This window comes from Symphalangus syndactylus, chromosome 6 (genome assembly GCF_028878055.3).
Source record: "Symphalangus syndactylus isolate Jambi chromosome 6, NHGRI_mSymSyn1-v2.1_pri, whole genome shotgun sequence".
Lineage (NCBI taxonomy): Eukaryota > Metazoa > Chordata > Mammalia > Primates > Hylobatidae > Symphalangus > Symphalangus syndactylus.
The window spans coordinates 141,771,955-141,787,878 of record NC_072428.2 but is presented as its reverse complement, the minus strand read 5'-3'; the positions used below and the strand labels follow the sequence as shown (position 1 = coordinate 141,787,878).

At 40.2% G+C, this 15,924-nt stretch overlaps 1 protein-coding gene across 18 annotated transcripts in view; it reads left to right on the top strand.

Annotated features, from left to right (window-relative positions):
• The window catches only part of KMT2C (lysine methyltransferase 2C), a 306,855-nt gene that overhangs the window by 53,887 nt on the left and 237,044 nt on the right, over positions 1-15,924 (top strand). The gene's annotated exons all lie outside the window — the stretch shown is intronic.

The following is a 15,924-nucleotide window of genomic DNA, read 5'->3' as shown; positions in this document are numbered from 1 at the left end:
ATAGTTTTGATTTAACTCTGAAGGCCATGGAGAGACATTGAAAGGTTTTATCCAAGTGAATGACATAAGGAACGAACTGGAACTCTTGGGGCAGCACTGAGGAGAGTGACTCATGATGCCCCTTTTCTGAACTGCTTATACAGATTTGATTCTTATTCTTGGCATTACTCCTGATTCCTCCTTTGTCTACATACACGCGCACCTACACACACACACACACACACACACACACACACACACACAGACACACGTCTGCCTCTCGGATCTCCTTCTAGAGTCTTAGTTCTTGTTTTTTTCAGAACTTGGGCAACTAACAAGGCTAGAAAGGAGGCCATCTAAAAAAGTGATTGGTGTTGAAAAATTGCTGCTCCCGTCCTAGCAGCACAACTCTTCACATCATAGTAATAGGAGTAATGACGATGATGAGTGTGGATAACTAATGAGCACTTAACTGTACTACCAGGCACTATTCTCAGAATTCATTAGTGTGACAACCCTCTAAGGTAGGGTCTGTTATCCCCATTATACAGATGTGGCAGAAACGGCAGGGAGAAGTTAAGTGACTTGCTTAAGGCAATAAATGTAGTAAGAAGCAGAGGTGGGATTGAACCTAAACAGTCTGCATCTAGAGTTCATGCTCATAACATTCTATTTATTGCCTTTCTGGTTTCATAACCCCCTTCTTACCTAAGTGTATGCTTTGTGCCCCGCACATACAAACTAGTTCCCATAGCATGTGTAATATAATCCCTCCTTTCCCAGGGTTTCCAGGCTTCCTATCCTTCCCCTTAGCTTTCTGTCATCAGTTTTTCCTAGGATTTCTGGTTCAGCCTATGTCAAATTGAGAGTCATCAACATAGTTGATGATAAATACTGTTTCATTACAGGAATGTAGGAAGATGTGCAGGCATTCTACTAAAAATGCTTTTCCCACAGATAGAGTAAACCAATGTTGGTTAGGTTTTGTAAGACTGCCATTCAACTATAAATAGGCCTTATGTATGTTTACTAAATTAGAAAAAAATTTAATATAGCTAAATTTTAAATAGTCAACAACAGAAAATAAAAATATTTACATGCATGCATACACACACACACAAATTATATATAGATGTGTAGAAAATATAGCAAAGTAGAAAAATGCATACAAATATTTGAAATATATTATGTGGAATCATGTTTGTATTTTTTTTAACTTAGGAAAGAAAGCCATTAAAAGAGTTACAAGTCAATAACCATGATACTATAGGATTTTAGTAGTTGCAGAGTATTATATTACTTAAATAAATGATTCATGGAATAGTCTTTTTTTATTGGACAAGGAATTTTCCCCTCCCCCTCAATCTTTAAGAGTTAGAAACAATGCAGAGATGTCTTTATAGTTAAACCTTTGTACATTTTATTATTTACTCATGATAAATTTTCAAGTTGAATTCCTAAGCCAAAGGGTTTACAGATTTTAAAGACTTTCAATGTTGGCAGATATCACTATAGGATAATTATACCAGTTTAGACTCTTACCAGTAATATATGAGTGTATATATTTACCTATTCCTTGCCAGTTCTGGAAATTGTGAATTTAACAGAATCTTCCAAAAAGCATTGAAAATTGGCCTGGGAATGTAAATATCCTTTTCTTCCCCATTCAGCTTACTAATGAATCTATCATAATCTTAGCTGTCTGAATCTAAAAGAGAACCAGTAAAATTGAGATGACAAGTTTATTGCAAAATAAATGACCTGAAAGCCACAGGCATTGGGTGGGGTAGGGGAAGGGCAGGTAGTGGTGACTGAGGTGACTCTGTTTGGGTTTTTGAAAAGATGGTAGATTTGAAGGATAAGGAGTTCAGAGAAGTAGAAGGCAAATAGGGGCTGTTATAAATAAGGACAGTGGCATGAGCCAAGGGTGTTATCTCTCATATTTAAAGAACATAGCTAGATCCGGTTTCCCTATAAGTTGATTCCTTATTGTTATTCTGAGTTGAATGCATATCTTTTGTCTCAATGAAGCCTGAATGGCTTTTGATGTCTCTGATCTGGAAAGGTTGTTTGTGTGTCTCAGAATAAGTCACTTTGCTAAAAAAGGCTACTCCTGAGGGAGAGCAGTGGAAAAAAGAGTTGGAAAAGTGGATTGTAGCTAGTTGAAAAAAGGCTTTGAATGTCAAGCTTTAGGAATTAGGTTCTTACTTGGTATGTTACAGGCAACCTTATGGACTTTTGAGCAGGTGAAAAATACAGTATTAATGGGGTAGGGATAGCTTGGGAGGGAAGGAGACATGGACACTGAGCTTCAGAGAAACCAGTTAGTAAAATGTTTCAGATGATACATTGGTAATAGAAAAGGATCCATTGAAATGTGAGGCATTCACATGGAAAGAACTGGCAGAATGTGATAATTAACTGCTGTAAGGACCCCAAAATAAAAGGAATAATCAAACATCACTCAAAGCTTTTAGCACAGTTTTTGAGAGCAATCAGTGTCAGAAGAAGACAACTTTGTTCCTAAAAGTTATATTGTAAAATGAATGTAGCTTATACATTTTTGAAAGTGAAATCTCAGGATTCATGGTATCTTTACTTCTACTTGCCAAATTATTAAAATAGTGTTATATTTCTTAAGATATTTTAAAGCCTCTATTGTAGAACAGAAATAGTAGAAAATGGAACTAATGTTTATTAACAGTTACTATGGAAGAGGGAATAGAAATGTGTTGCTCTTGAACAGGTTTATTCAACTTTGGCACTATTGACATTTTGGGCTAGCTAATTCCTTGTCATGGGCAGTATGTCCTGTGGGTAGGATGTTAGGCAGCATTCCTGGCCTCCACCCACTAGATATAGTAGCACACCCGTGCCCCTCCCCCCCCCACCCCCATGACAACCAAAAATGTCTTTAGACATTGCCAGATGTCCCTTGGGCAGCAAAAATTGCTCCTTCTCCCCAGTTAAGAACCGTTGTTCTAGAGTGCAGAATCAGTACCACTAAATAAATGTTATTGGCGTGTTTAGAACAGTGCCTAGCACATAGCTGGCACTCAAATATTTGTTGAATAAATGAGTAGTCAGATTTTCATTGTGAATTAAAAACAGAACAAAACTTGATGACTGACCATTCAAGTTGCTTTTACAAAAGAAGTGGGATGTCCATTGAACATCTGTTTTAGATCTGATTTCCCAATCTGGATTATTAAAATGAGGAGGCTATTTTTTCCCAGTATATAAATGATTCTAATACTTTTTGCTGTAAAACTTTTGGAGTCTCTCTGCTAAATTGTGTTCCAGTTTCTTAGCTTGGGATTCAAGTCATAAATATACTAGGTCTGTCTTACCTTTCAGTGCTTTTATTTATTCCCTTTTGAACATGGCTGAATTTTACCTTTATGTCTACCTGCCCGCCATTCTTGCTACCCCTCCTTCCTTTTTCCACTCTCATCTCTTTCTCATTTTCCAGTCTGTAAATCCTACCTATCCTTTTATTTTTTATTTTTATTTTTTAAATTACAAGATCTCATTCTGTTACTTAGGCAGGAGTGCAGTGGCACAATCATAGTTGACTGCAGCTTCAAATTTCTGGGCCCAAATGACCCTCCCATCTCAGCCTCCCAAGTAGCTGGGAATACAGGTGCACAATACTGTGCCCGGCTAGCTTTTTTTTTTTTTTTTGAGACGGAGTTTTACTCTTGTTGCCCAGGCTGGAGTGCAATGGTGCGATCTTGGCTCACTGCAACCTCTGCCTCCCGGGTTCAAGTGATTCTTCTGTCTCAGCCTCTCGAGTAGCTGGGATTATAGTCGCATGCCCCCATGCTCAGCTAATTTTTGTGTTTTTAGTAGAGGTGGGGTTTCATCATAGTGGTCAGATTGGCCTTGAACTCCTGACCTCAGGTGATCCGTGAAGTGGTGTGGATCTGGAGTGAAGTGGTGTGATCTCAGCTCACTGCAACTTCTGCCTCCTGGGTTCAAGTGATTCTCCTGCCTCAGCCTCCCAAGTAGCTGGGACTACAGGCTCATGCCGCCATCCCTGGCTAAGTTTTTATATTTTGGTAGAGATGGGGTTTCACCGTGTTACCCAGCTGGTCTCGAATTCCTGAGCTCAGGCAATCCACCTGCCTCGCCCTCCCAAAGTGCTAGGATTACAGGTGTGAGCCACCATGCCCAGCCATTCCCGGCTAGTTTTTGTAGATACTGGGGTCTCGCTGTGTTGCCTAGGCTGGTCTCGAACCCATGGGCTCAAGTGATCCTCCCATTACAGCCTCCCAAAGTGCTGGGATTACAGGCATGGGCCACTGTGCCCTGCCCTGTCCTCCTTTTTGAAGTCTCTCTCTCTCTGTCTTTACTTTTCTACTTATTTTTTCTCTCTTGTCATGTCTTTGTCCTTGTCTTTTTTGATGGAGTCTTACTCTGTCACACAGGCTGGATTGCAGTGGCACAGTTCTAGCTCACTGCAGCCTTGAACTCCTGGGGTCAAGTGATCCTCTAGCTTAAGTGATCCTCCTACTTCAGCCTCTGAGTAGCTGGGACTCTGTGTGCACCACCATGCCTGGCTCCTTTGCCCATTTTTGTTTGTTTTTTGGAGACAGATTCTTACTCTGTCGCCTAGGCTGGAGTGCAGTGGCATGATCTTGGCTCACTGCAACCTCCACCTTCTGGGTTCAGGCGATTCTCCTGCCTCAGCCTCCCGAGTAGCTGAGACTACAGGCGTGTGCCACCATGCCTGGCTAATTTTTGTATTTTTAGTAGAGACGGGATTTTGCCATGTTGGCCAGGCTGGTCTTGAACTCCTGACCTCAGGTGATCCACCCGCCTTGGCCTCCCAGAGAGCTGGGATTATAGATAGGAGCCACCGTGGCAGACCTCCTTTGCCTATTTTGAAATTGAGTTGTTTTCTTGTCTTTTTATTAACAAGTCCCCCCCCCCCCCCCCGCCCCACAGTCTTGCTTGTCGCCCCAGGCTGAAGTGCAGTGGCGCGATCTTGGCTCACTGCAACCTCCGCCTCCTGGGTTCAAGCAATTCTCCTGCCTCAGCCTCCTGAGTAGCCGGGATTACAGGTGCCCACCACCATGCCTGGCTTATTTTTGTATATTTAGTAGAGATGGGGTTTCACCATGTTGACCAGGCTGGTCTTGAACTCCAGACCTGTGATCTGCCTGCCTTGGACTCCCAAAGTGCTGGGAATACAGGCATGAGCCACTGCACCCTGGCCTTAACTAGGTATTTTTTACATCTGCACAGTGTTTTGGAAAAAGCGGTTCAACTGAAAGAATGAAAAAATGGGGGCAGAATTTGCTTTAAAAAAAAAAGGGCATTGAAAAAAGTTTCAGTGGTGTCAGGAGGGCCTTCAAACAAGGAATGAATGGAAGATGAGGGAGTGGAGGGAGGCAATGTATGGACTCTTTCTACAAACCAGGCTGTTGAAGGAGAGAGGGTTAACAGGAAATGAAGTGCAGGGGGAAGTTTTTTGAAGATGGGAGAAAGAGGACAACTTTTATATATTTCATTTCATTTGATTCCTTATAAATTTGTAAGGAAGATAGAGCTTGTATTATTTCAGTGAAGTTGAAAATAGAGTACAGAAAAATTAAGATACAGCACCCCCAAAACCGAGAACTTCTGACATAATATACTGTTGGAAATATTTATTTCAGAGTGAAGAAAATATTGGAAGTTAGGCTTATTAATTGGTGTGCATGGTTCATAATTACTCTTTCTTATTAACTATTTAAGGAACATGAGACCAGGAAGTTAAATACCCAGGTATATGCAGATACAAATCTAGAATTGGTACCAAAGTAAATACAGGCATACCTTGGAGATACTGTAGGTTCCATTATAGACTACCACAATAAAGTGAATATCACCATAAAGCAAGGCACACAAATATTTTGGTTTACCAGTGCATGTAAATATTATGTTTATATTCTACTGCAGTCTATTAAATGTTCAATAGCGTTATATTTAAAAAACCAATGTGCATACTTTAATTTAAAAATACTTTAGTGCTAAAAAATGCTACTGATCATCTGAGCTTTCAGTAAATTGTAAGATTTTTAGCTGATAGAGGATGTTGGTGGCTGCTGACTGATCCCAGCAGTGATTGCTGAAGGTTGGGGTGCCTCTGGCAGTTTCTAACAATAAGACAACAATGAAGTTTGCTACATTGATTGTCTCTTTCTTTCATGAAAGATTTCTCTGTAGCACGTGATGCTATTTGATAGCATTTTTTTTGTTTGTTTGTTTGAGACGGAGTCTCGCTCTGTCGCCCAGGCTGAGTGCAGTGGCGCGATCTCGGCTCACTGCAAACTCCGCCTCCCGGGTTCACGCCATTCTCCTGCCTCAGCCTCCCGAGTAGCTGGGACTACAGGCGCCCGCCACCACGACTGGCTATTTTTTTGTATTTTTAGTAGAGACGGGGTTTCACCGTGTTAGCCAGGATGGTCTCGATCTCCTGACCTCGTGATCTGCCCGCCTCAGCCTCCCAAAGTGCTGGGATTACAGGTGTGAGCCACCATACCCGGCCTTGATAGCATTTTTTACCCAAAAATAAAACTTTTTTTCAAAATTGGAGTCAGTTAGCTCAAACCCTGCCACTGCTTTGACAACTAAGGTTATATAGTATTCTAAATCCTTTGTTGTCATTCAACAGTGTTCACAGCCTCTTCACCAGGAGTAGATTTCATCTTTAAGAAACTACTTTCTTGGCTCATCTGTAAGGAACAACTCCTAATCTGTTCAAGTTTTATCATGAGATTGCAGCAATTCAGTCACATCTTCAGGCTCCACTTCTAATTCTCTTGCTGTTTCCACTACATCTGCAATGACTTCCTCCACTTGAGTCTTGAACCTCTCAAAGTCATCCATGAGAGTTGGAATCACCTTCTTCCAAACACCTGTTCATGTTGATACTTTGACTTCCTCTCATGAATTATGAATGTTCTTAATGACATCTATGGTGGTGAATCCTTTCCAGAAGGTTTTCAGTTTACTTTGCCCAAATCTACTACAAGAATCACTTTTTTTTTTTTTTTTTTTTTTTGAGATGAAGTCTCGCTTTGTCGCCCTGGCTGGAGTGCAGTGGTGCGATCTTGGTTTACTGCAACCTCTGCCTCCTGGTTCAAGTGATTCTCCTGACTCAGCCCCCCGAGTATCTGGGACTACAGGTGCATGCCACCATGCCCGGCTAATTTTTGTATTTTTAGTAGAGATGGGGTTTTGTCATGTTGGCCAGGGTGTTCTCGAACTCCTGGCTTCAAGTGATCCACCTGCCTTGGCCTCCCAGAGAGCTGGGATTACAGGCGTGAACCACCGTGCCTGGCCGAAATGTATTTCTTAAACAGTAAGACTTAAAAATTGAAATTACTCATTGATACATGGGCTGCAGGATAGATGTTGTATAGTACTGGCAGGCATGAAAGTAACATTCTTCTTTCTGAACATATCCATCAAAGCCCTCGAATGACCTGGTCCATTGTTAGTGAATGCTAATATTTTGAAAGGAATGTTTCTTCCTTAGCAGTAGGTCTTGACAGTGGACTGAAAATATTCAGTAAGCCAACCTCTAAACAGATGTGCTGTCATCCAGCAGACGGTTGTTCCATATGTAGACAGCAAGCAGATTAGATATAGCATAATTCTTGAGCTCTAGGACTTTTTGAGTGGCAAATGAGCATTAGCTTCAACGTCAAGTTACCAGCTGCATTAGCCCCTAACGAGAGAGTCAGTATTTATTTATTTATTTATTTATTTATTTATTTATTTATTTATTATTTTTAAGAGAGACAAGAGTCTCTTGCCTTGTTGCCCAGGCTGGCCTTGAACTCCTGGGCTCAAGCGATTCTCCTACCTTGGCCTCTCAAAGTACTGGGATAACAGGTATGGCCCCAGCCTGACTTTTGAAGCAAGGCATTGGTTTTCCCTCTCTAGCTGTGAAAGTCCTAGATGGCATCTTCTTCTAATGGAAGGCTCTTTTGTCTACATAAAACACCTTGTTTAGTATAGCCACCTCCAGCAATGATCTTAGATAGATATTCTGGATAACTTGCTACAGCTTCCATGTCAGCACTTGCTGCTTCACTTTCCACTTTTATGTTACGACAAGAGCATTTTTCCTCATGAACCAACCTCTACTTCCAGTTTTTCTTCTGTAGTTTTCTCACCTCTCAGCTTTCATAGAATTGAAGAAAGTTAGAGCCTTGCTGTGGATTAGACTTTTTGCTTAAGGGAATGTTGTGGATGGTTTAATCTTCCGTATGGACCACTAAAACTTTCTTCATATTAGCAATAACATTGTTTCATGTTCACTGACATAGCACTTTTAATTTTATTCAAGAATTTTTCGTTTACGTTCACAATTGGCTGAGTGGCACAAGAGGCCTACCTTTAGGCCTTTCTCACTTTTTGATATGCCTTCCCCACTAAGATTAATCGTTTGTAGCTTTTCAGTTAAAGTGAGAGGCACGTGACTTTTCCTTTCCCTGAATTGTTTGAGGCCATTGTAGGATTAGGGTTAACTAATTGGCCTAATTTTAATATGGTTGTGTCTTGGGGAAATGCAAGGCCTGAAAAGAGGGAGAAAGAAAGATAGGGAATGGCTAATAGGTGGAGCAGTCAGAACACATATTATATGTTAGACATCTTATGTGGGCGTGGTTCATGGTGTTCCAAAACAATTACAATAGTAACATCAAAGATAGCATGGTAGCTCACTCCTGGAATCCCAGCACTTTGGGAGGCCAAGGCAGGAGGATCACTTGAGTTTGAGACTAGCCTGAGCAACATGGTGACACCCCATCTCTATAAAAAATAAATCAGCCGGGTGTGGTGGTACATGCCTGTTGTCCCACCTACTGATGAGGCTGAGCACTTGAGTCCAGAAGGTTGAGGCTGCAGTGAGCTGTGATTGTGCCACTGCACTCCAGCCTGGGTGACAGAACAAGACCCTTTCTCAATCAAAGGAAAAAAAAATATATCACTGATCGTAGATCACTATCACAGATATAATAATAAAAAAGTTCAAAATACTTTGAGGATTACTAAAACGTAACACGGAGACACAAAGTAAGTGCATGCTGCTGGAAAATGGTGTCAGTAGATTTGTTCAGGTTGGGTACGGTGGCTCACACCTGTAATCCCAGCACTTTGGGAGGCCGAGGTGGGTGGATTACCTGAGATCAGGAGTTTGAGACCAGCCTGGCCCGCATGGTGAAACCCTGTCTTTACTAAAAATACAAAAATTAGCCGGGCATGGTTGTGGGCGCCTGTAATCCCAGCTACTTGGGAGACTGAGGCAGGAGAATTGCTTGAACCTGGGAGATGGAGGTTTCATTGAGCCGAGATCATCCCACTGCACCCCAGCCCGCACAACAGAGCAAGACTCCGCCTCAAAAAAAAAAAAAAAAAAAAAAAAAAAAAAAAAAAAAAAAAAAAAAAAAAAAAAAAAAAAAAAGAAGACTTGTTCAGTGCAGGGTTGACGAAAGCCTTTGCTATTTAAAAAAAAAAAAAAAAAAAAAAACTCGCTGGGTACGGTGGCTTAAGCCTGTAATTCCAGCACTTTGGGAGGCCAAGGTGGGCAGATCACCTGAGGTCAGGGGTTTGAGAGCAGCCCGGCCAACACGGTGAAACCCCGTCTCTACTAAAAATAAAAAATTATCTGGGTGTGGTGGCACGTGCCTGTAGTCTCAGCTACTCACGAGGCTGAGGCAGGAGAACCGCTTGAACCTGGGAGGCGGAGGTTGCAGTAAGCCGATGTGAGATTGCACCACTGCACTCCAGTTTGGGCAGCAGAGTGAGACTTTGTCCCAAAACAAACAAACAAACAAACTTATTATCTGTGATGTGAAATAAAATGAGGTATGTCTGTAAGCAAAATGGATATTCCTCTTAATGTTTGACATTATTTTTTAATCGGGGACTTCTGAAAAATTGATTTTGCATGGATTTTTTTCCTTGTGTTTTTCTCTTCAATTTTTTTTTTTTTTTTTTGAGACAGAGTCTCCCTGTGTCACTCAGGCTAGAGTACAGTGCTGTGCTTTTGGCTCACTGCAAGCTCCGCCTCCCGGGGTCAAGCCACCCCAAGTAACTGGGATTACAGGAGTGTGCCACCATGCCTGGCTAATTTTTGTATTTTTAGTAGAGACAGAGTTTCACCGTATTGGCCAGGCTGGTCTGGAACTCCGGACCTTAAAAGTGATCCACCCACCTTGGCTTCCCAAAGTGCTGGGATTACAGGCATGAGCCAGCACACCCGGCCTCATTGTTCAGTTCACACTCCTACTAGTGTCGATTTTCCTATAACCTGACTAGCAGAGTGTGTTATCACTCTTTGCTAATTTGATATCTGAAATGATACTCCTTGCTTTCATTTCCATTTCTATTTCTAAAATTCATTTCCATTTCTAAAATTGTTAGAATTGAGGTTGAATATCTCATGTGTTTAGAGACTTTCACTCTTTCAGTTGTTGGACTGTATTTGTTATTTTTCTATTGAGAATTTATTTTTCTCATTCACTCATTTTAAAAATTATTATTTTAAAAATTTCTTTTCAATTTTTATTTTATTAATTATTATTAACTATTTTTTGAGATAGAGTCTTGCTCTCTTGCCCAGTCTGGAGTGCAATGGCGCAATCTCGGGTCACCGCAATCTCCATCTGCCAGGTTCAAGCGATTCTTGTGCCTCAGCCTCCTGAGTAGCTGGTACTACAGGCATGTGCCACCACCCCTGGCTAATTTTTGTATTTTTAGTAGAGATCCCGGGGTTTCACCATATTGGTCAGGCTGGTCTTGAACTCCTGGCCTCAAGTGATCTGCCCGCTTTGGCCTCTCAAAGTGCTGGGATTATAGGCTTGAGCTACCGCGCCTGACCAGTAGTTTTCATTTTTCATATCATTGTTCGATTTCCCTGATTACTTGGTAAAGTTGAGCACTTTATCGTATTCTATAGGTTGATTAATTGTGTCTGATTTCTTATTCAAAAATGAATTTGTTTTTCATATCCTTTGTCCCTTTTTAAAAAAATTAGGTTTGTGTCTCAAGATACTTTATTCTTCCTTTATGTTCATAAGTAGAGTTTTATATTACTTATTAAAGTTATTCCTAGTAACTTTATTGTTGTTGATATCTTTCTATTACAGTAGAATAGATTATTTCTAGTTTCTTCAGTATGCAGTATAGAAAAGTTATTGATGTTTATATGTTACTGTGTTGATCTGACAATCTTAAAGAACTCTTTTAATGTTTCAGTTGATAAACTTGTATTTTCTTTTTTTTTTTTTTTTTGAGACAGAGTCTCGCTCTGTCACCCAGGCTGGAGTGCAGTGGCGCAATCCCGGCTCACTGCAAGCTCCGTCTCCCGGGTTCACGCCATTCTTCTGCCTCAGCCTCTCCGAGTAGCTGGGACTACAGGCGCCTGCCACCACGCCCGGCTAATTTTTTTTGTATTTTTAGTAGAGACGGGGTTTCACCGTGGTCTCGATCTCCTGACCTCGTGATCCGCCTGCCTCGGCCTCCCAAAGTGCTGGGATTACAAGCGTGAGCCACCGCACCCGGCCGATAAACTTGTATTTTCTAAGTAGACATTGGTGATATTTTCTGCTAATTATGACACTTTAGCCTGTTCCTTTATGGTATTAAAGTGTCTTATTTCTTATCACTTAGCTTAATGACACAACATCCAGTATTAAGTGGCTTTGTTTTAAAGTTTGATTCCCTGTGAAATTTTATTATTTTGTTCAGTGGAAGACAGAACTGTAACTTGCTTTTCAGAATTGTTAGGCTGTTATCTCAATATTTGTTATTGAATCCATATTTTTGTCCTGAGTTATAGAACCATCTACTCATTCAACAAAACATATATTGAGTGCTTATGTTTCATCTGGTGCTGTTAGGTGTTGGGGATGCAGCAATGAATAGAACAAATTTCTAGTCTTCATGGAGTATACAGTTAAAGAGACAGAGTAATAAACAAATATATATTTTTGATCCGTAGTCATTGGGATTTACAGATGCGGAACCCATGGACACAGAAGTCTTACTGCATTTATATCTGATTTTTTTCTGCATTTGTTGAGATGATCATTTTTCCTTGATTGTAAATATGACAACCATATTAACAGATTTTCCCTTTTGATTTCTTTGTGAATTTTTTAGCTTTCTTCCTATGTCATTGATTTCTAGTTTCATACCATTGTTGTTAGAAAGATACTTGAAATGATTTCATTCTTCTTGAATTTGTTAAAACTTGTTTTGTGGCCTAACATATGATCTATCCTGGAGAATATTCTGTGTCTGCTTAAGAAGAATGTATATTCAGCTGCTGTTGGCTAGAATGTTCTGTATGTGTCTGTTAGGTCCATTTAGTCTGTAATGTTCAAGTCTGTGTTTCCTTATTAATTTTTGTCTGGATTATTTATCCATTGTTGAAAGTGGGGTGTTTAAGTTCCCCACTATTACAGTATTGCTATTTCCCCCTTTAGTTCTGTTGATAGTGCTTTATATATTTAGGTGCTCCAAATTGGGGCATGTATATATATATTTATAAATGTTACATTCTCTTGATGAATTGACTTCTGATCTCTTGTAACACTTTTTGACTCAAAGTCTATTTTATCTTATGTAAGGATCCTCTGCTCTCTTTGGTTAACATTTGTGTGGAATATCTTTTTCCATCTCTTCACTTTCAGCCTCAGTCCTTTAAAGCTAAAGAGCCTCTTGTAGGCAGCATATAGGTGGATCTTGTTTTTAAAAATCCACTTGGCCAGGTGCAGTGGCTCACGCTTGTATTCCCAGCACTTTGGGAGGCCAAGGTGGGTAGATCACCTGAGGTCAGGAGTTTGAGACCAGCCTGACCGACATGGTGAAACCCCATCCCTACTAAAAATACAAAAATTAGCCGGATGTGGTGGCGGGTGCCTGTAATCCCAGTTACTCAGGAGGCTGAGGCAGGTGAATCGCTTGAACCTAGGAGGCAAAAGTTGCGGTGAGCTGAGATCACGCCATCTCAGTCCAGTCTGGACAAGAGAGTGAGACTCTGTCTTAAACAAACAAACAAACAAACAAAAATCCATTCAATCTGTGTCTTCTTTTTGGAGAGCTTCTTTTCATTTAAAATAATTATTGATAGGTAAGGAGTTACTACTGCCATTTTGTCAATTTTTCTGACTCGTGTAGTTTCTTTGTTCCAGTCTTCCTCTCTAGCTGTCTTCCTTTGTGATTTGACGATTTTTTGGTAGTGATATGCTTTTGATTTTCTGTTTTATGTGTCTTGTAGGCAGCATATCATTGGATCTTGTTTTTAAAAATCCACTCGGCCAGGCACGGTGGCTCCCACCTGTAATACCAGCACTTAGGGAGGCCAAGGCAGGTGGATCACCTGAGGTCAGGAGTTCGAGATCAGCATGGCCAATATGGTGAAATTCCATCTCTACTAAAAATACAAAAATTAGCCAGGCATGGTGGTGTGTGTCTGTAATCCTAGCTGCTCAGGTGGCTGAGGTGGGAGAATTGCTTGAACCTGAGAGGCGGAGGTTCCAGTGAGCTGAGATCATGCCACTGCACTCCAGCCTGGGTGACAGAGCGAGACTCCATCTCAAAAAAAAAAAATGAAATGAAAAAATAAAAAAAAAATCACTCAGCCAATCTGTGTCTTCTGGAGTATTTAATTTATTTCCATTTTAAATAATTATTGATAGGTAAAGAGATGCTACTGCCATTTTGTCATTTTTTCTGACTCATAAGTTTGTTTGTTTCAGTCTTCCTCTCTTGCTGTCTTCCTTTGTGATTTGATGATTTTTTTGATAGTGATGTGCTTTGGTTCTTTTCTGTTTTATGTATCTACTACAGCCTTTTCTTTGTGGTTACCATGAAGCTTACATAAAACATCTTACAGTGTTAATAGTCTATTTTAAGCTGACAACCTCAACAGTATGCCACAACTTTACATTTTAACGTCTCCTTTCACATTTTGTATTACTGATTTCATAATGTATATCTTTTATATATCATGTATCCATTACCAAATTGTTGTATGTATAGTTAATATTTAATACTTTTGTTTCTTTACATTTATACTAGACTTAAATCTGATTTAGGGGCCACCATTACAGTATTGGAGTATTCTGAATTTGAATATATTGTTATCTTTATAGTGAGTTTTATTCTTTAATATGTTTTTATGTTTTTAGAGTTCTTTTGTTTCAATTTGAAGAACTTTCTTTAGCATTTTTTGTAAGGCAGGTCTAATGGTGGTGACCTCCCACATTTTTTTCTATAAGGAGTCACATAGTAAATATTTTAGGCTTTGCTGGCAATATGCTGTCTGTTGTAACTGCTGATATCTGCTATTGTAGCATGGGAGCAGATGTAGACTGTATGTAAACAAATATACATGGCTATGTTCCGATAAAATTATTACAAAGACCAAGTACAGGACTGGATTTGGCCTCTGGACCGTAGTTTGCTGACCAGTGATTTAGACTTCTAACATGGTAGATTACATTGATTGATTTTTTGAATATTGAACAAGTGTAGCATTCCTGGGATAAACCCCCCATGGTGTGGTATATTACTCTTTTTATGTTCCTGAGTTTGATTTGCTAATATATTCTTGATGATTTTTGTGTTTATGATCACTTTGGAAATTGGTCTTTAGTTTTGCTTCTTTGTACTGTCTTTGCCTGATTTTGGCTTTAGGATAATGCTGACCTCATTAAATGAGTGGAGAAATGTTGTTCCGTCCTCTGTTTTCTGGAAGGGATTCTGTAGATTTGGTGTTACCCCATCTTAAAATGTTGGTTGGAAATTAGTTAGTGAAAGCATCTGGGCCTGGAGATTGTTATTTCAGAAAATTTCATACTATAAATTCAATTTCTTTAAGAGTTACGGAGCTGTTCAGGTTACATATTTCATCTTGGGTGAGTTTTGGTAGTTTGTCATTTCCTATGAATTGGTCCATTTCATTTAAAGATATCAAACTTATGTATGTGGAGTTGTTCATACTGCTCTTTTATTGTCTTTTTTTTTTTTGAGACGGAGTCTCGCTCTGTCACCCAGGCTGGAGTGCAGTGGTGCAATCTCAGCTCACTGCAAGCTCCGGCTTCCGGGTTCACGCCATTCTCCTGCCTCAGCCTCTCCGAGTAGCTGGGACTACAGGTGCCCACTACCATGTCTGGCTAATTTTTTTTGTATTTTTAGTAGAGACGGGGTTTCACCGTGTTAGCCAGGATGGTCTCGACCTCCTGACCTCATGATCTGCCTGCTGGGATTACAGGCGTGAGCCACCGCACCCAACCTTATTGTCATTTTAATGTCTGTGGGGTCTATAGTGAAATCCCCTCTTTCTTTCCTGTTTTAGTTCATTTTCTATTGCTATAACAAAATACCCGAGAGTTGGTAATTTATAAAGGAAAAAGATGTATTTGGTTTATGGTTCTGGAGGCTGAGAAATCTAAGATGGGTTGCCGCATGTGGTGAGGGCTTTGTGCTATGTCATAACGTGGCAGAGAAGTGCAAGGGGAAGCACGTGTTTGCAAAGAGAGGCCAAACATGAGAGGCATCCTCACTTTATAACAACCTACTCTTGTGGGTTCACTCCTCCAAGAGTGAGAACTCCTGAGAACGACATTAATCCCTCTTAACAACCTAATCACCTCTTAAAGGTACCACCTCTCCACAATGCTACATTGCAGACCAAGCTTCAACATGGTGAAGGCGAAGCCTCACCATTGGTGAGGGCAAATGATATTCAAACCATAGTAGTCATTTTTGTGTGTGTGTTAGTTTTGCTAGAAGCTTGTCAATTTCATTGATCTTTACAAACAATCAGATTTTGATTTGACTTTTAAAAAAGTTGTGGTAGAATATACACAAAATATAATTTGCCATCTTAACTGTTTTTTTTTTTTTTTTTTTTGGAGACAGGGCCTCACTCTGTTG